This window comes from Camelus ferus, chromosome 23 (genome assembly GCF_009834535.1).
Source record: "Camelus ferus isolate YT-003-E chromosome 23, BCGSAC_Cfer_1.0, whole genome shotgun sequence".
NCBI lineage: Eukaryota > Metazoa > Chordata > Mammalia > Artiodactyla > Camelidae > Camelus > Camelus ferus.
Genome location: NC_045718.1, coordinates 19,952,815 through 19,973,680, shown reverse-complemented (window position 1 = coordinate 19,973,680; position 20,866 = coordinate 19,952,815). Strand labels below are relative to the sequence as shown.

Genomic DNA, 20,866 nt, shown 5'->3' with positions numbered 1-20,866 from the left:
CTTCAACAAATATGTATCTAGCCCCCACGCTGGGCCAGTGACTGGCAGGTGCTGGGAACAGTCCCTGCTTACACGAGTTTACAGACTAGGGAGGCAACTGATACACAAATAATAAATGACAGTGTGCCCAGCATGCTGGGGGAATACTTCTTGGAGAACTAAAGGACCCCTGTCCCTGGAAGGCTGCTGAGAGTAACAGTCCTCTGACCCTCCCCTGTGACTGGAAGATGAAGAAGACCCCAGCAAGTCAGAAAAGACCTGTGGCTGCAGGCTGACAAGCAGTGGGAGCTCTCTGAAGCACAGACAGTGAACAGCAAACCAGGAGGCTTCCCCGCAGTTTTAAGTGAAAAGCCAGTGGCCATATGTTTTTACTTACTGGTGTTTTCTGCTGGTCCCTTAACTGGAGACTTCCTAGCCTGCTTAGAGTCTACTAGTGCTTCAAGGAAAATTTCTTCTTTTTCAGTCACTTAACGCTAATTTTTTAAAAATCCACCCGAAAAGCTAAAATGGATTTGTTTTTCACAGTAAGGTATATTAAAAGTCATATCTATATTTATTCTGTAAGATCCCTTTATATAAGGCACATCGTTATGTATGTAATAGGCCCTCTACACAAAACATGAAAGTTCAATTATAAACTTACATCTTTGCCTACCTAAAGGTAAACCCCCTTCATCTACTGGTAAAATTTCTTACAAGCGCATTACTCAGCCCACACCCACGGGCCAATAAGCAAGCAGAAAAAAAAAGGCAGAAAGTATAATTACTCTCACAAACCCAGACAGTATATTGCACAAGCCACACAGTTGTGCGTAAAGTACGGCCACAGATCTGAAGTGAGAGCCCACCGACAGCGGATGTGCTGGCAGCTGACCAGATGGGTGAATGACGCAGCACTGCAGAAGTCAGACAGGGGGGCGATGAAAGGACACAGTGCAGGCTCATTTTATTTATGGATAAACAGACCTGCATAGCCCGTTTCGACTTCAGTTGTATTGTTTCATTGTAAAAATCACTGGTGTTCACAGTCACGGTCTGAAAGTCACTGGTAATTAACCATGGGTGTAAAAGAGCACCAATTGCAGGGCTTCTGGGGTTTTGGGGGTTTTTTTTGTTTTTTTTTTTTTTTTTTTTGCTTAGTTTTGTTTTGGGAGAGGTAATTAGGTTTATTTATTTACTTATTTATTTTAATGGAGGTACTGGGGATTGAACCCAGGGTCTCGTGCATGCAAAGCATGTGCTCTACCCCTGAGCTACACCCACCTCCCAATAGCAGAGCTTCTTAAATGGGCTTCTGCCAGCTAACGGACCACTCTGCCCAATAGCACAGAGTACTAGCCACTGCAGAGCAGTGTTTCTTAAACCCTTTTTCACGTGACCCACATTAAGAAATGCATTTTGATGTCATTTTAAGTGAAGTAAGCCAGAAAGAGAAAGAAAAATACCATATGAGATCGCTCACATGTGGAATCTAAAAAGAAAAAAAAGAACATAAATACAAAAGAGAAACAGACTCACAGACATAGAATACAAACTTGTGGTTGCCAAGAGGGAGGGGAATGGGAAGGGACAGACTGGGAATTCGAAATTTGTAGATACTGACAGGCATATGTAGAATAGATAAGCAAGGTTATACTGTATGGCACAGGGAAATATATACAAGACCTTGTGGTAGCTCACAACAAAAAAGAATGTGACAATGAATGTATGTATGTTCATGTATAACTGAAAAATTGTGCTCTACACTGGAAATTAACAACATTGTAAAATGACTATAACTCAGTAAAAAAATATTAAAAAAAAAAGAAAAAGAAATGTACTTTGTATCTCAGCCCAGTATTCACCAATATGGAGGGAGGCTATGGTAGCCAGGTTTCAAGATGGTCCTCAATGGTTCTCGCCTCCTGGCAATCACACTCTTCTGCAGCCCCCACTGTGCCAGGACTAGTCTGTGTGACTAATGGAACAGAAGAGAAACATGGCAGATGTGATGAGAGTAGGTGATGGTAAACAAGACTGTGGCTTCTGACCTGGGGATGCTCTTTTGTTCTTGCTCTCAGATCATGCGCTCTGGTGGAAGCTAGCTACGATGTCCTGGGTAGCCCTAAGGAAAGACCCACAGGACTGGGAGCTGAGTCTCCAGCCAGCAGGCACAAGAGCGAGCTTGGAAGTGGACCTTCCAGCCCAGTCAAGCCTCCCGATGACTGCAGCCCAGGAGGACAGCTCATCTTCAACCCAAGTCAAACCAGTTCAGCAAGGCAGCTGCTGGCCCCCAGAGATAATAAAATACTGGTTGTTTTAAATTGCTGTTTTGGGGTAATTTGTTATACAGGAATAGATAACTACTACAGGCATCAGTTTCAAGAAATCTGACTTACTTTTACTCTGAGCAATTCAGTGATGCTTTCTATTCCTTATTTTTCAAAATGCTGTCTGCAACCTACTAAAATAATTATGACCATAATAGGTCGTAACCTGAGTGATTTTTTTTTTCTGCTTTTACTTATATTTGCAATTTTTTTTTTTGCTCAATTTATTTCTGGGCCATAAGTTTTTATTTCTTCACTTTCTTCTGGGATATCTTTTTCTTCTGGTTTAGGAACAACTTGCTCCTTCTCAGTAAGGATCATCTCAATGTGACAGGGAGAGCTCACGTAAGGGTTGATCTGACCATGAGCTCTGTGCACCCTGCACCACATCCTGGGAGCTTTGTTTACCTGGATGTGCTCAATTACCAGAGAATCTACATCTAAGCCCTTAAGCTCATCATTCCTCTCTGCATTTTTGAGCATGTGCAGTAAAATTCATCACTCTTTTTGGGCCATCGACCCTGCACCCAGCCACATTGTTTTGTGGGCACACCTACCAACTCCACCATTGTAACGACAGAATGGCACACATTGCTTCTGTAAAGTGATATCCTTCAGATACTTGGTGGCTTTTGGATATGCACACCCTTAACGGCCTGGGCAATTTCTTGAATGTTCTTAAAGTGAACACGAAGATTTGAACCTCTTGATTTGCATGACTTTGTGGGGTTTAAATAGTGAGCCATTTTTAGAGGTCATCTCAGGCCACCTACCGGAAAAGCTGTGATTTAATAGATATTAACAATATACCAATCTCTGGAACCCCATAAATACACACATACACATATAAGTATACATGCATATACGTGTGCACATGGATATAGATGCAGATACAGATGCAAGAGAGGGAGCATGCGTGCCAACAAACCACATCTGTATCTAGTATTTCCATTGCTTCTCACAATAACTCCGATAGCAAGACCAGGATTAAAATCCCCACTTTACAGATGAGTTAAAAATGTTGCTGGGGGAGAAAAAAAAAGTGCTGGACAAAAGCTATTTAACTTCCCCAAAATCAAAGTACTAAGAACAGCAGAACTGAGCCCCTTCTGATTCCTGGCTATTTTTCCAGATATAATCCATTACACACACTTTCTAATCTATTATGTATTTATTTAAAAACATTATTTCCACTAAGTACTTATTATGTATTTATCTTAAATGTTATATACGACGTGTATTTATATTAAGTTTGTACTCTGTTATATAAATATCTTCCCCGACTTTCATTTAGTCATCTGGGACGCCACACTCTCCTGGCTCTCCTCCTGACTCACTGGTTGCTGCTTTTCAGATGCCTTTGCTGACTCCAACCTCTAAGGTCAGAGAGCCAGGGCTCACTGGTCCTTGGTCCTCTTCTCTTCCCTATATATTCATTCTCTTGGCAGTCTCACCATCCTGTCTCTAAATTTTAAATGCTATCTGTACGCCCCGAACTCCCAGATTGGTATTTCCAACCCAGACCTATATATTTCCCTATACTCCTATACTCCAGACCTATATATTTCCCCTGCTTTTTTTTTTTTAAACAACTCTACTTGGATGTCTAAAAGAGGTTTCCAACTTAGCATCTCCAAAACTAAACTCTTGATCTTCCCCTTGCACCTGCTCCTCCCAGAGTCCTCTCCTCCTCAAATGATGGCAGCTCCATTGCTCTAGCTGCTACGGCCACAATTCTTGTCATCATCCTTGACTCTCTAATCTCCACATCCAACCCGTCAGCAAACCCTGTTAGCTCTACTTTCAAAAGTATATCCAGAATCCGATGACTTCTCATCACCTCTCCCTCAATAGCCTCCTAATGGGCTCCCCTTGCTCTCCTAAAGGTCTTTATCAATAGAACAAAGAGATATTTAAAAATTCAAGATACATCACTCCTCTACTTAAACCCAACAATGGCTCCCCATCGCACTCAGAGGAGCCACCTTTGCTATGGCCCACAAAGCCCTGCAGGTACAGGATGGAGGCAAGGTGGTACCACAGAAGGATGCTAAGATTTGGGGGAGTTAGTCAACAGTGAGCTCAACTAATCAACAATGTTGTGGGGCAAAAAAAAAAAAAAAAAAAAAAAAAAAGGCTAGCTATTTGTCCACTTTACTAGAAGAACAGAAGAACTGATAGTATATCTCTGTGCTCACTAGGCCACACCAAGAGGGTCATTCTCAATTTCAAGTGCTTACTTCAAAGAGAGATTGATACAAGAGGAGCATACTTAGAGGGTACCAGCCAGGATGAGGGGGTGGATGACACGGAGAACCAGTTAAGTTTACTATGGATGAGTAATGGGTTAGAAAACTTGATGGAGTGATTGTATCTCCAGGCAGATTTAGTGCAGTTTTGACTAACCAAATGGGCTGCCTTGGGAAGTTTCCTGGCACTAGATCAGACTCCCTTGGTAACCTCCATCCATCCATCCATGGACACATCCAGCATTCATAAGCACACAGTAGGTAGATAGTGAATATGCAGAAATGATGGCGATGTAGATGTAATCCCTCTCTCACAAGGGTAAGGGCAGTGAGCAAAGAGCTACAAGTGAACAGGCCATTACTGTACTGTGTGATGAATGGCAGGGTACAAGGAAGAACTGGAGCAGCGGGAGGCTAGAAGATGCAGAGTGAAGGAGCCCTGACCTGGGCTGAGCTTTGGAGGTTGAAGACTTAGCCAGAAGATGTAGCAGGTGAATGTAGAGGATGCAGATAGGTGTGTGGGGGTGTGTGTGTGTGAGCTTTGGAGGTTGAGGACTTAGCCAGAAGATGTAGCAGGTGAGTGTAGAGGATGCAGATAGGTGTGTGGGGGTGTGTGTGTGTGAGCTTTGGAGGTTGAAGACTTAGCCAGAAGATGTAGCAGGTGAATGTAGAGGATGCAGATAGGTGTGTGTGTGTGTGTGTGTGTGTGTGTGATGACATTCCAGACAAAGGAAGCAACTTACAGAAATAAGAGACCAAAGGAAATATGACCCATAGGTGAATCGAAGTGGGGAAGGTATAAGTAAATATTTTGGAATGACTGAGGGGCAGAGGCAAACTGAGAGCAGAATATAAACAATCATCATAATAGTGAATGTTTATTGGGTGTTTAGGATGTGCTAGAACTCACTTAATCCTCACAACAACCCCGTCAGTGTTCTATTATTACTATCATCTCAGTTTCACAGTTGAGGCCACAGAAGCCCAGAGAGGGAAGTAACTCGCCTAAGGGTTCTCAGCCAGGAAGGGGCAGAGGCAACTCCTAAACCAGGAAGTGTGCCTCCGTAGCCCACAACCTTAAGCACAACCTCCATCCTGCCTCTCAGAGCAGGCTTGCACATCAGAGGAGTTTGCAATTTCTCCTAAGGACAGCCATTAAACAGTTTTAAGCAAAGGAATTACTAGACAGAGATTCGCCTTCTACGAAGATCCCACCCTGGCTGCAGTGAAGGAACGGAGGAGGTGGGGAGGCCGGTTCTGAGAGATGGCGGTGGTTCTGCTGAGATCGGAACAAGGGACCCAAACCAGGATGCACCAGCGCAGAATAAGGTCACAGTGGATTTAGCAGCACATGAAGAAATCTCTGACCCCCTCCCTTCTCTTCCCACTTTCTGGAGGGACTGGGGATTGAACCCAGGACCTCGTGCATGCTAAGCATGAGCTCTACCACTGAGCTCTAACCCTCCCCATTTCTTCCCACTTTCAATCAAGGACTTTATTCAACTTCATAAAAAAAAAATGATGTCTTGGGGCACATTCTATGAGGCTGTTACATAATGAAGAAGCTGAAACACACACTGGCTGGTTTCAACTTTTTCTCTATGAAACTTTGAGGTTTTGCCTGGTGCTCCTTCCAATGTGTTATTTTTATCCCTGATGTGAAAAAAACCTGGTTTTGTGATTTCATATTTTAAGTGTTCTTCTAGATCTAAAGTAAAAATCTCTACTGTGAAATGTTTTTCTTAGTAGGTGAAAGTCTCCACAATCTTCCCTGTAACTGAGCTTAAACTTGACAAAAATTAAGACATGACACCCAAGTTCAATGCCACAGACCTCAATTTAAATTCTTAGTCTAATGCCACTGCCAGGTCAGTGGGTTCAGTTTCATTCCCTTCGTGAGAACATTAGCTTTGACTAATAATCTCATTAAAGGTTTTTGCCTGAGGACATGCAGGGATGTCCAACCTGGGAACTCTTCCGAGGCATCTGATTCAGCCAGAGGACCTCCTCTTGGGAAACATGAACGTTCTTGGATTTGGTATTTGAGCCTCAGTTTGCATGTCCAGAGGGGCTCACCTCTAGAGAGTTCTCCTGGGAGCCAAGTCTAAGTGAGGGCATGTCAATGTCAAATGAAGACGGTTCAAGAAAATCAGTGGTGACACGTCTCCACTCATTTAAATTTGTGGTCTTTACTTTGGGCGGAGTACCTGCCGGTGGCTCCAATTTCTCTGAGACGCTCAGAGAGTATGTCAAAAGGCAGTTTTCCCCTAATTTAACGAGTCTCTTTGTCTCCCTTGTTCTAAAGCATTACTTGGTCCATCAGTTCATTAGGGCCCAATGTCACTTGAAGGCCTTGCAGCCTAGGAGGCCGGAGTCCAGTTGCCTTCATCATACATCTGGGAGCCAAGCTCAGATGCCAAACCTGGGGGTCTGAGGACGGGTTAACAGATCTCAAGATGGTGCATTTCAGACATATCGTGGATTTTTGTCAAGTCACTGTTCTTTCCAAAATGGGCTCATGAGATTCTTTGCTTCTCTGTATCTCAGTGGTTAGTCGAGGTTCTATATTAGGACGTGGAAAAGTGTTCGAGGACCATGCCTCCTACAGAAAGTCCGCTCAGCTGATCTGAAATAACAGTGAGTGATATAACCACCTTCCCAAAGGAGTAGCACTCTAGACCCTGGGGGCAAATACCCGGAAGTGCCATGGGGTAAGCTTCCAGAACCTTCCCCTGCACTCCTCTATCTAAAGGCATATACCTGAGAAGTGTGTGCTCCGACTAACATGGTGAGGTGCAGTCTTCCTGGATTCTCCAGATGAGTCAGCATGTAGGAAGCCTGACCTGCAGCCTCAGCTTTACAAGCGCCAAAGAAGAAATTAACACACAGCAGCTGACAGTTACCAAGACCGCACTGAACACCCGCTCCTGCGGAGCAGACAGACAACATGACAAAAGGAGACCCTGCTCAAGAGGAACAGCCAGAAAACCCCGGGGAGGCTGAGAAGAAACAAAATCATGCTACTGGGACAATTACAAACACCAGTCAGGGACCACAAAATAAGATCCTTAAATTAGACCTGCTTCTCTCTCATGAAGCCTTGAATCAGTGTTTACTCAACACCTCTGTATTTAATTATGTAGAGCTATTATGCAGTTAAATTGACAGGGCCTCTGAGAAACTCCTCACTCGTTCTGCCTAAAGAATCCCAGTGTAGGAGGGAGGGTATAGCTCAGTGGTAGAGCACGTGTTTAGCATGCTGGCTTCAATCCCCAGCACCTCCTTTAAAAATAAATAATAAATAAACCTAAATACGTCTCCCTCCAAAAAACAACAGCAAAAAGAATCCTAGTGTAGCCCTGGCCCTGGGCTACTTTCTTCTGCTTTTCCACCCCCTTCCCTCCAACTTGCCTAAGCTCCCCACTCCCCACACTTAGCTCTTCAGGGCCAGCAGAAAACTATTACCCACCATAAGACAGCATTTCCCAAAACTGTTATATCTGGAAGAAATAACTTATACTGCCTTCAAGTTCAGTTGTACCAGAAATGAATAACGTCAAAATAATGCCTTTTTAATCAAAGAGATTGAGTCTTAAATGAACAAGCACTGGGGAAGACCCATTACTTCGGATTTTTTCAGTTGATAGAATACATTTGGAAATCACTCAGGAAAGCACGGTTTCGGTTGTCTACCTTTCGGGATGGAAATTTCCTTTTACTCTTACACCAACCTTGATCATGGGATTCCTCCAGGACCCTATTTTGGCATCTTTCCTCTCTTTGAATGGTTTCTTAATCATTTCATTCACTCATTGAGCAAATAATAATTGAACACCTACTAGATGCCAGGCATTGTTTGGCTCTTGGAATACATCTGTGAACAAAACAAACACATGTGGAGCTTCTGTTCCGACAGAGAGAGAAACAATAATCAATACACAATTACAATCTGGTACCTACAATATGGTAAGTAGACCACAGGGTGTGTTAGGGGATGGTAAGCACCAGAGTAAGAAGAAAGTGTAGAGCAGGGGGAGGGAGATGGGGGAGATGGTCAGGGTGAGTCTCATTTTGAGGGTGACCTCCGAGTCAGCACCTGAAGAAGATGAGGGAATGTGTGACACAGTAGTTTGGAGGTGGGCCAGGAGAAAGGAAGAGCCAGGTGACTTTTACAGGTGTCCCTCTGTATTAGGAACCACTGTGCTGATCTGTCAAGCTCTCCAGCAACTCTGGACCTCTTTTCCAACCTTACTATTCATCCCTCATGTCTCAACACAATGAAACACACACGTCCTTCCTGGTTGTCAAAACGAATGTGGAGGACAGCGCTCTGTGGTGACCACTATGAACCTCCTTTCAGAACACTCCTGTTCCTTGTCTTTCAAGTGGATACTCGGAAGATCATGCTCTTTGAAGTCGAGGAAGGAAGTCAAGCAGGTGTTGTGTGGCTCTGCAGGGAGCCATGTTTATCCTCCTCCATTGCTACAAAGCCCTCAGTTGCTTTCATTAGAGTCTTAACTAACTGGAGGCATCCTTGGGCGTTACCACGTCCTCACAGTTCTGTAACCCACTTTGCTCTCATCCTCGGTCCTGAGTCCCTCCCTCCGTCCACAGGCCTGCTGCACCATCCCGCTGACTCTCAAGCTATCCCACAGCCGCACTGATGCATGGCAGACTCATTCTCCTCTGCCTTCTCCCACCCTCTGCCCCCTGCACTGAGATCTGGATTTCTTACGAGTAAAACCTGAAAAATTACATCATACATATGAAAACCAACCAACAAAAACAACTTAAAATGATCACACGGCTTTAGGTTGAGAGGGACTAGAGAATTCATCACCCCTTCTTTTGACCTTCTTCAGAGGCAGATCTTTCCCTGCTTTTTCAAAAGAGCTGATGAGGCTTTCAAAGCCACAGTATAATCAGCAAATCAAGCTTTCCTTTAGGCCAGCAGCCTGTGCAGGACTTAATGACGTGGAGGAGGGAACACTTGCCTGCCTGTCACCAGTGCCAATGAGAAAAGAACCAAGAGGCTCGGTCTTAGACACTGACTCCTGAGCTGGGTGCTCTTGACTCTTGAGTTTGCAGAAGCCCCTAACTTTCTTTTTTTTTTCCTAATTGTAGTCAGTTTACAATGTTGTGTCAGTTTCCAGTGCACAGCACAATGTTTAAGTCATACATATATATACATATATTCATTTTCATATTCCTTTTTCATTATAGGTTACAAGATATTGAATATAGTTGCCTGTGTTATACAGAAGAAACTTGTTTATCTATTTTATATACAGTAGTTAGTTACCTACAAATCTCAAACCCCTAACTTTCTAAGCACACAAACTACAGAAAAAGTACTGGAACAAATCTTCTGTAATTAAACACCTCAGAAGCTGATGTGATGCATGGGAAACACTGCTCCTCCCCTACACAGAAGGTCTGTGTGTGCACCCTGCCAGTCCACTCCAATGGACACACACTCAGCCAGTCCCACCACTGTCTAGCAGATGAGGACGTGGGGCTGCTGACAATTAGAGTAACTAGAAGAGCATCCAGTCTCTAGATAAAAGCTCTAATCATTAATAATGTGAACAGAACTTCCAGCATCTCCAGAACAATGCTTCAAAATAAGTGAAGAAGAGGGGGGTGGGTACAGCTCAGTGGTAGAGCATATGTTTGCATGCACGAGGTCCTGGGTTTAATCCCCAGTATCTCCATTAAAAAAAAATTTTTTTTAATGAGTGCAGAAGAAATGAGAAGCTGATTAGAGTGGCTTCATTATGGGTAAGCATTAACTTAATGTAGTCTTAGGAGGAGATCAGAAATGTGCAGAAATTCCTTTCCCTTATTATGAGAATACTTTGTGTCTATCCATCTCTACATTACAGCTAGCAAATATATTAATTAACATCCTGCTTATACTTCTATCATTAGGGATCATTTGGAGGGTAAAAAATTATTAAAGAAGCTAACTTATGCAAAATGCCTATTTTGCTTGACACAAGAGCAGAATATATAGGGTTGGTGGGTAAGGACAAATGTGTGAGAATATTAATTCAAGCACATAAAATTCCTACCTCAATTTTCAGAATTAGAGAATTTTATAGCTCAAGAGGATTTTAAACATCTTAATTCTACTCCCTCTTTTAGCATGAAAGGAACCTGAGGCCCAATATTACAGCTGATTAGATGTCCTATGGAAACACAAGAAAACACAGGGCATGCGGTCTGAGATCCCGGGGTCCAAGTGGCCCTGGGACGTGAAGAGTTGCTGGTGGAAGAGGTCCACATGTCAGTTCTGCTGGGAGCACCCAATGGGGAGATGAAATAGGCCCAGTTCTCAAGCATCTGTGAAGACAAGGATGAGGGAGCCTGACCTTGAGCCCGCAGAGGAGGACCAGCCTCGGCGTGGTCAGATCCCGGAACTCAGACTGTGCCACCTGTTATAGAGGGAGGAGTCCCTGTGTTAGAAGTCAAGCACGTGGGTGTGTTCCTCCTTCTCACTCCCGTCTCAGTCCTGGGCTCTCTCCTTGCATGGGAGGAGGTCTGGCCTCCTTGTTCCTTCCTTCCCCACTCACCTGACAAGAGACTACACACTGACGTTCAAGTTTGGGTCCAATGAGAGGCAAAGAAACCCTCGAAACCTCATCTTACTGATACTCTGCACATCATCAGCATGACCCTGAACTTACTGGCAGACACTCCTGGGACCACGGTGGAGAGAATGGTGACTGGCAGGGACTGGTTTGTACAAATGAGGTATCCTTCCCAAATACCCTTTGAGCATCTGCAAGTCAGGTTGATGGGGCCCCCACCAGCTACGACTGGGACAATGTGAGCACTGAACATTGAATCCAGTAATAAATTATCAACCTCTGAAAACCAGGAAGTGATGCAATCATAGAGATAATAAAGAGACAGACAAACAAATGGGGGAGAGGCTTTTGTTTACAATAGAACCCCAAGTGCCAACTGGTAGGTGCCAAAGTTGGGAAATCATCATTTTGTAATCATCCTGGCAAAGGTTAGCTCAGGCAAGGATCATCCACAATGCTAAATCTGGGGGGGAATTTCAAAGAAGAGCAGGATATTTGTATGGTCTTAAAGTGTATCCCACAGAAAGCCTATTAATTGCAAGGCAAAAAAAAAAAAAAAGTAGTAACTACACAGCAGTAAAATCCTTATTTACTAAAGGGTGTTCAGGACAGTCTTCCAGGATGATGAAAGTTAACAGTGCCAATGAGATTGTTGCACATGGTGTGCATCCAGACGTTGTGATGCCCCAAAAAAGACACAACAGTTCTGATGCAGTATTCCCACTGGGAATGGACAATCTAAATTGACCAAGAGGAAACATCAGACAAACTCAAAATGGGGCATGTTCCATTAAACAAAGAAGAACTATACTCTTCAATGTCATAAAAGACAGAAGGGCTGTGGAAATCTTTCAGGTTACAAGAAACCCTACAACTACAACTACAACTCCACGGCAATCAGCACTTTCCACCCTCTCCTCTGGAAGGTATTAGGCATGGAGTTAATAACAGGTTTATCTTAACAGACACACATTACTAGATATAAAATAGATAAACAACAAGGACCTACTGTAGAGCACAGGGAACTAGCTTCAATTTCTTGTAATAACATGTAATGGAAAAGAATCTGCAAAGAAAATATATATACATGTACATGTATAACTGAATCGCTTTCCTATATACCTGAAACTAACATTGTAAATCAACTACATTTCAATAAATTTTTTTTTAATTATACAATAAAAAAATAATAATAGTAGGGGTCATCATTCCTATATGAATAATGAACAGGCAGAAAATCAGAAGTTTTTTTTACATTCACAGACCTCTTACATAACCTAGCTCATTCAGAGTCTTGCAAAAATAAATATAATTAGCCCTCTCCTTAGAGATGAGACTGTCGATCTGCCACAATCCCATTTTGCCTCTGGGCTTTGCTTCTGAACTAATTTTTTTTTTCCTGAATTGTGAATTCACAGCATTCCGAACACAGCTTTTGCTCTGTGGCAAAAACGGGCTTATCCTTATGCTATAGAAATAGATTCATTTTACAGAAACGGATTTATACTTACATTATCCTACTTTGGTGGCTGTGTCTTTAATCTCCTTTCCAACTGAACTTTCAAAATGCAATACACTTGAAGACAGACAGTGCATGTCATACAAGCAACTTCCTTCTTGGAGCTGGCCACAGCTGACTTTAATCTGAGACCCTAGTTCAGTTAGAAATCTGAAGTACCTCAGGTAATACGCTGTCCCCCACTTTGTATTATAGACATTATTTATCTAGGTCATTGTTAAACACAATCAGAAACTTACCTATTTTTCGCACCACTTCCCCTTGCCTCACAAACACACTGACACACACACACAGACGTATCCTAAAGCTGGCAGGAACCACCAGAAATCAAGCAGACCTCTCCCTGTCTTGGGATGGTAAGACATCAGAAGCCCCACCCACAGCCCAGTGGTCCAGCAGCTGACATAAGTTCATGCAGGAAGGCAATGGTAACGATGGGGTTAGGACCCTCCAGCCGCTCAGAAGAGCATTCACTATGCTCTTCTAGACAAATGCGGAACATCAGTATAAATTACTGCATGTTATGGTCTAGTTTTCCAGCTCATCCTGAGAAACACTAATGTGGTTTGATTCATTACATTTAATTTCGCATCGTTTGAATAGTCCCAGTGCTCTCCTCATAGCAGTAGAAATAAAGGTCTTGTGGATTTGGGGCCAAAATAACAATAGAAAGATTCACAGTGACAAAGGGCCATCAAAATAGAAAATAGTGCTATTTATTGTGCATTAGTTAAATTGACTGGTGGTAAATCTACAAGAAGTGCATTTATGTCAGATAATGCGGATTAAAAGATAGCCCTCCCATAGCCCCAGTGTCTCTAAGCACAGAAGAGGCTATATAACACAACACGGTATCTTTGGAAAAGAACCCCTGGCTTTGACTCCAAGACGGAAGCAGAGATCTGCTTGAGCATGTGAGGAAATGAGAAGAGAGTGATGAAAAGCTACTGCCATGAACATATTACACCTTTTAAGCTGTGAGAAATTCATTTAATAAATTGACTGTGGCCTGAAATCTAATTAAATCTAAAAAGAGGAATCAACCTGAAATGCTAATGAGTTCACACTTAAATTGTATACAAGGCAGCCCTGCTATGCGTGCAGTTAATAATGCATTACCTCCAGGATTTTCTGTATTCGCTGGAGCAACGTGACACGAATTATTTCTACACTCTCCTCTGGATGCAAATACCTTCACGAAGGCAATCTGGTCACATTCCCTTGCGCTGTCAAGGTGAATGAGATGTGGTTCTCAAGGGCTGTGATTATAGTTGCGAAAAGGAAAGTCAAAACTTAGTAAGGATACATACGTATCTTTTACTCAGAAAAACAAGGAGTGTTTTGCTATCTAATACTTGGCACCCAATATTTAAACTAATTTGAATGTGCAAGACTAACAATGTGGAATGCCAAACTGCTTTACAGAAACTAAAGCTTCAGTCAGTTCAGTTTCAAGCTGGCGCTCATCCGGCACCTGTACCAGGTACCGCGATCCCACGGTCCAGCTCTTTTAGAAGCTGCAGCAAAGCAGCCGAGGTCCTCCGGAGGCTGTGCCCCATCTGTAATGCAGGCGTGGTTGAGGGGCAGAGGAGGGGCTGGAAAGCCCTCCTGAGTGGTGAGCACCACAGCATCAAGGCCTGGCTCTGAGTTACTACAACACCCTCTTAGCTGCTCACTGCTCCTGCCCTCACCCCTAAGGACTAGTCTCCTAACACAGCGCAGCGCCCCTTCTCAGCTCAAATCCTTTCCACGTCCGCCCAGCTGTGATGGTTCACTTTATGTATCAACTTGACTGGGCTCAGGGATGCCCAGAGAGCTGGTAAACAGTATTTTGGGGTGTGTCCATGAGGGTGTTTTGAGAAGAGATTAGCACTTGAATAGATAAGCTGAGTAAAGAAGATCCACCCTCACCAGTGTGCGTGGCATCACCCAACCCATGGAGGGCCTGACAGCAACAGGAAGGCAGGATCTGCTCTCTGCTGGAGCTGGGACACCCATCCTCTCCAGCCCTCAGACATCGACTCTCCTGGTTCTCAGACCAGGACGTACACCATCAGCCCTGGATTCTCAGGCCTTTGGACCGGGACTGGGACTTACACCGTCAGCTCCCTTGGTCACCAGGCCTTTGGACTCAGACTAAATTACACCACCACTTCCCTAGGTCTCCAGCTTGCAGATAGCAGATAGCAGGACCTCTTGGCCTCCACGGTCACATGAGCCAATTCCTATTAAAAAATCTCCTCAAATATACAGTTGACCTGGGACAATGTAGGGGTTAGGGGCCTCCAACCCTCTGTGCAGCTGAAAATCCTCATATAACTTACAGTCAACCCTCTATATCCGTGGATTCAACCAACCATGGATAGTGCAGAACTGCAGTATTTACCACTGAAAACCACCCTTGTATAAGCAGACCCGCACAATCCAAGCCCATGTTGTTCAAGGGTCAACTGTACACACACACACATCTATATGTGTGTATACAATTATATATGTGTGTGTATACATACACATACATGTACCTATATACACATACATATATACAAAGTCAATGATTAAACATCGTGGGGGTTGGGACACCAACCCTCCACATAGTCAAAAATCTGCAGATAACTGTTAACAAAAAATCCCATATCCAATAAAAAATACTTTCAAAATTGAAAGCAAAATAAAAACATTTTCACACACAAAAAAGACAAGTTTAAATAATTCACTGTCAGCAGACCAGAAGGCTGGGGAAGTTCTTCCAGCAGAAAGGAGTATATCAAATGGAACATGTGAACCTACACAAAGAAGTTAACAAGACCAGAAAAGAGCTAGGAGAGGAGGGAATGAGGGGCCACTGTTTGGTGGGTATGGAGTTTGTGTTTGGGAAGATGAAAAAGTTCTAGAGATGGATGGTGGTAATGATCGCGGAATAAGGTGAATGGACTTAATGCCACCAAATGTACACAAACTGTACACTTAAAAGTGGTTAAAATGGTAAAATTTCTCATCGAGTTAAGGGAAAAGGCATAGATGTACTTCAGTAACTGAAAAGCATTATAATATCACAGAAAAGGAAAGTACTGATAAAAACTCAGATGATGCCACTGAATTGATCTGGATGTAAGTTCACATTAGGAGAGTGACCTCAGGTAATAACCTTTGTAAGCTCCAAATTGCTAACCTGTACATTAGGGAAATAAACTCTTCTTAAGAGAGATATTGTAGGGATTGATATAACCTTTGTAAAATACTTAGCTCTATACTCTGACATGAAGTAAACCTTCAATAAATGTGAGCTCCTCATATTCAAAAAAAAAAGTAAATTTTCTATAAAATTGTATATGCTACCATGATAGACAGGTAGATAGACAGACAAATAGATAAATATGAAGGCATTAAAAAAAAAGAGTAACAGATGCGACACATAGAAAACAATTATCAAGATGGTAGCTTTAAATGCAACCACACCAATAATTTTGTTAACTCTAAATGGTCTAAATGGCCAATGGTAGAGACTGTCATTTTGGTTAAAAAAGTAAAACTCAGCTCTATGCCATCTATTCAAAACTTATCTTAATTATAAAAACACATATAGGATAAAAGTAAAAAGGATGGAATAAGATATGCCCTGGAAACACATCAAAAGAAAGTTGGAGTCACTATATTAACATCAGACAAAATAAACCTCAGAATGAGAAACATAAACAACAACAAAGAGGGTCATTATAAAATGATAAAGTGGTTACTTCATCAAGAAGGTATAACAGTCCCAAATGAGTATGCACTCAATAACAGAGCTTAAAAAATCATAAAGCAAAAATAAAATCCAAAGGCCTTGTAATGGTCCCCTGTTCTCTTGGACACTCATTTGCCACTACACTTCCCCTTGCTCATTCTGCCCCACCACTCTGGTAGCACTGCCGTTCCTTAAACACCCAGGTTCACTTTCCATACTTGGTGTACTTTCTGCTGGAAACACTCCCCTCAGCCACCAACACAGCCACTCCCTCATCTCACGCAAGTCTCTGATCAAATGGCCCCTTCTCAGCAGTCCTTCTTTGTCTACCCCATTAACACTGCAACTCCTGCCACTCCCTGTCCCCTTTCAGCTGATTTATTTTTTCTCTAATAGTTATGAGTTTCTAACATCCTATATAGTTTACCTATTTTGCTTATTGTCTTCCTCTTATTATTATGGAAGTTCCACGAGGGCAGGATGTTTTTCTGCTCTTTTTCTTACTATTCTCTATCTAGAGCCTAAAACAGCACCTGTCACATAGGCATTCAATATTTATTGATTGGCTTTTAAAATTGAATTGCCCCTTTCCAACCCCATTCCCAGATGTCCTAATTAGGATCTGCTGTTTGAAATAGAGAAATTACATTTATTTTGTACAGTAGAGTGATGTACAAACTCTACACCATGACATAAGGTATATGAAAATGACTTGCCCAGTACCTGGCAGATGTGGTCACTGGCTTAGTCCTCTTGCTCCTTTCCCATCCCACCAAGAGTTCACACATGCTTTTGTATAGCCAAAATCTAACAAAGCCTGGTTCCTGGGAGACATGATGATAAATGAAGAAATGAGCCTTCCTCTCAATGCCAACTCATTCTGAGCATCTTGCTTGATAAGCCCAGCTGCAAGTGGTCTCTGCTGCCTCTGAACTCAGCATACACTTACTGCCTAAATGAGTCACTGAAGCCTTGTCATATTCTGCCATGTATTTGATATTTAAGCACATGTCCCCTGAGGGCAAACAAAACTAACACTTCTGTATTTCCCTCTGTTCTTAGCACGTAGGATGTACTCAATAGGTATATGTTAAGTGAATGGTAGTGTAGGAAAGACAGGAACCATGGTGTGTTTTACCTCTACAAAGAAGAATCCCACATGGCTAAGAGCATACGTAGCAGGACTGGGTGGTAGCAGCTATAACAATGGTATATTGTCATGTAGTCAATAACAATGTATGTTATATGTGATAAAGGTATATATGACAATGATCCTACCATAGACATCACTATAGCCATCACTGAATTATATGCTCATTCATTTACTGTTCATTCCACACAAGTGCCTACTAACTGCTCGGCAATGCCAAAGGCACACATGATATGAGAGGACCACTACCATCAAGGAACTCATGGCCCAGTGGAAAGAGACAGGCAAGATGACCAGTGATTACAATGCCAATTTGCACATAAGCATGATGAAGAGTGAAAGTACAGAGGGCACCGTGGAAGCACAGCAAAGGAGTACCTAACTCAACCTTAGAGAGCCAGGGCAGGTATCCCAGAAAAGATGCAGGGCGAATTGAGAGCAGAAGATGCACAAGTAGGAATGAACTGGCAATGGGAACGGAATGGGCTGACGGCATTGGAGGACAGCACATAGTCCAACAGAGCCAGAACGGCGCACTGAGGGAGGGACTGTCAGGAAATAAAGGTTTCCTCCCCTCCCGCTGAAACCCCTCCCATCTAGCCCCTTGACTAGACTAGACTAGACTACTAACCCAGCCCCTTTACTCTACTGAATGAAGCAAGCTCTCTTGATAAGATTAGTAATAACCTCTAGTTGACAAACCCCTTGACCTCTCAGAAGCATCAGACTCTGGTGACCCATTCCTCCTTTCTTGAAATACTCTTTGCTCTTCTTTGCCAAATACACTCTCTAGTTTTTCTTTTTTATGTTCCAAGAGAAGTTGGCCTTCTCGAGCCAATCCTTTTTCATCTCCTTTACAGGCTCAAACCTCTCCATGCAGGCTGAAAATGTTGAAGTTCTAAAAATATCAGGCCTTGTAGGGGGCCTAAACTCCTCCCTGGCTAATAGGGTCATCCTTAGTCAGACACCCTACCTGTACCCAGCCTCATCTCAAATGACCCCTACCCATGCGTTCTCTGCACCCCAGCCACAATGGTCTTCTTCAGGCCAGAAAACTGCCACATTCTCCTATCACAAAGCCTTTGTACATGCCGTTCCCTCCTCCTGGAAGACTCCTTCCCCTCCTACTTAACCTTCAGACCTCAGGTAGAGCCACATCTCAGCAGAGGCGCTTTCTAAGACTAGAACAAATCCCTCTGCGCAGCTGCAACAGCACCATGGATCCCTCCCTCACGGCATCTGTCACAGAGCAATTCTACCCCAGCCTGTAACTGGCCTTTAAATCAGTGTCCCTTTTCCCCATTAGACTGTCACATGGCTAGTGCTCCAAAAACAGAGAATGCAAGACAGCAGAGGGGCCAGATCAGGAAGGGCTTGGTACGAATGGGGACTCCTTCTAAGGCCAAGGGTGATGGTCACAAATGCTTCTCAAAGTACGGTCTATGGACACTGAATCACCTTAGTCACTTGATAACATGCAGATCAGTGGGCACTATCCCAAACCACTTAATCCGAATCGAGACGCAGGCTCCTATTTTACCATTTAACAAGCTTGCAGATGAGTCTGTTACCCACTATCATTTGAGATCTATTCCTCAGTCCACTAGTAATAGTGAGATGGAATCTGACCACAGTTTAGACCAGTTTTCCTACAATCTGGGGAAACCAGGAGCAATCTCCACTCGAGGCAACAGAAGCAAGGGCCTGCCTTGCTCTCAATGGATGAGTAACGAAAACGGTCCTGCGTCTCTCAGATCCAGGCCAAAATGACCCCCATGGCCAGGGCTGGGGATTATAACATGTAAAACAGGGAGAGAGGACAGAGAGGAGAAGCAACAGATGGAAAGCTCCGCAGGGTCCAAGGATGAGAATCTGAGGCATAATTTTCACATTCTAGGTGACGCCTACTCAGCCCCCTCCTTCCTTCAGGAGGCTGCAGAGTTTAGCCTTATCGTTCCCTTTTGCACAAAAACCAGATTGTCCGTGATCAGGGCTTCACTCCTTCCCACCTTCTTTGGAATAGAGAACGGCCTCTCTCTGGTCTCCTGTCCCTAAAATAACAAAGGTCCTTTACATTTTTCTCTTTTGTGGTAGTTGTGGTTGGGGTGGCGGTGATGGTGGCTGGTTGGGTGCCTTTTAGCCTCTAATGAGAAGAAATAAAAGAACTGTTTTCTTTACTCACTCCCTTCTCTTCTTTCCTGAGACCCAATAAAGAGACACAAATTCCCTCTTGGATTCTAACGGTAAGTTGTTCAATACAAGAAAGGCTGAAACATTCACGTTTCTAAAGAAACACAGCACCTAGGACGCACGCCGTCAGAGGGGGGCCCAGAAGGAGCCTCAGGGACAACAGAGGCGGCAGATTATATGGAAACAGATGGCATTTTATCAATGCAGTCGGGACGGCACGTTAGCCACTGGGAATAAATTAAGTTGGACTCACACTTCACATGTCAGCCAGTTTCTCTTTTATCTCTTTACAGGAGTGGAGGACGTGGGATATCATCTATCATCTTCCACTCGGGAAACATCTGTTTGTTGAGGGCCTAATATGTGCCAGGTCCCAGGCTAGACGGTGCACAGACTACGGAGAGCAGGTTTCTGAGAATCTACAGAAAAAGTGTTTCAGTAGCTTGTGGATCCCCCAATGCAGGATTCTTGCCTTATACAATAATTAATAAATTTCAAAAGGACTCCCTCAGGTTATCACCAAAGGCAGAAACTATACAGGGAAAGAATAAGAGATCTGACTGCATACAAATATAAAAATTATACATCAAAATATGGATAAATATTTCAGAGAAACAGCAGGTTGCACTTTGAATGCCATCCTCAGAACTGAGGTGGGGCAAAAAGCAACACTGGTTTGCTGAAAAGAGGGTGGGAATTAGAAATAAGAAAGTGCTGGGGGAGGATATAGTTCAGTGTTAGCATGCATGCCTAGCATGCATTAGGTCCTGGGTTCAATTCCCAGTACCTCCATTAAAATAAATAAACAAACAAACAAACAAACCTAATTACCTCCCCTCACCAAAAAAAAGAAAGAAAGAAAGAAAGTGCTGAGGGCCCAGAAGGTTAAATATTGGTAGATGAGAGGCAATTCTCCATCCTCATTGGCAAAGAGGACCTGATTCAGGTGAAAGTAAGATAAAGAACCAGGGGAGGAGAAAGAGGACAGCCGTCAAGGTGGTCGTAGGCCAGGGGACACAGGAGGAGGAGACACTGGCAGGAGAAACAAAGTCAAGTTTCTACATGGGCACCAGGGGCCGTCCCACCCCATCCTACCTCCATCGAGGCAGCCATTTCTAGATCGCTGTTTGCA

At 43.3% G+C, this 20,866-nt stretch overlaps 1 protein-coding gene and 1 pseudogene across 16 annotated transcripts in view; both read right to left on the bottom strand.

Annotated features, from left to right (window-relative positions):
* The window catches only part of HHAT (hedgehog acyltransferase), a 282,686-nt gene that overhangs the window by 139,601 nt on the left and 122,219 nt on the right, over window positions 1–20,866 (bottom strand). The gene's annotated exons all lie outside the window — the stretch shown is intronic.
* On the bottom strand, window positions 2,534–3,509 carry LOC106729107 (annotated as a pseudogene).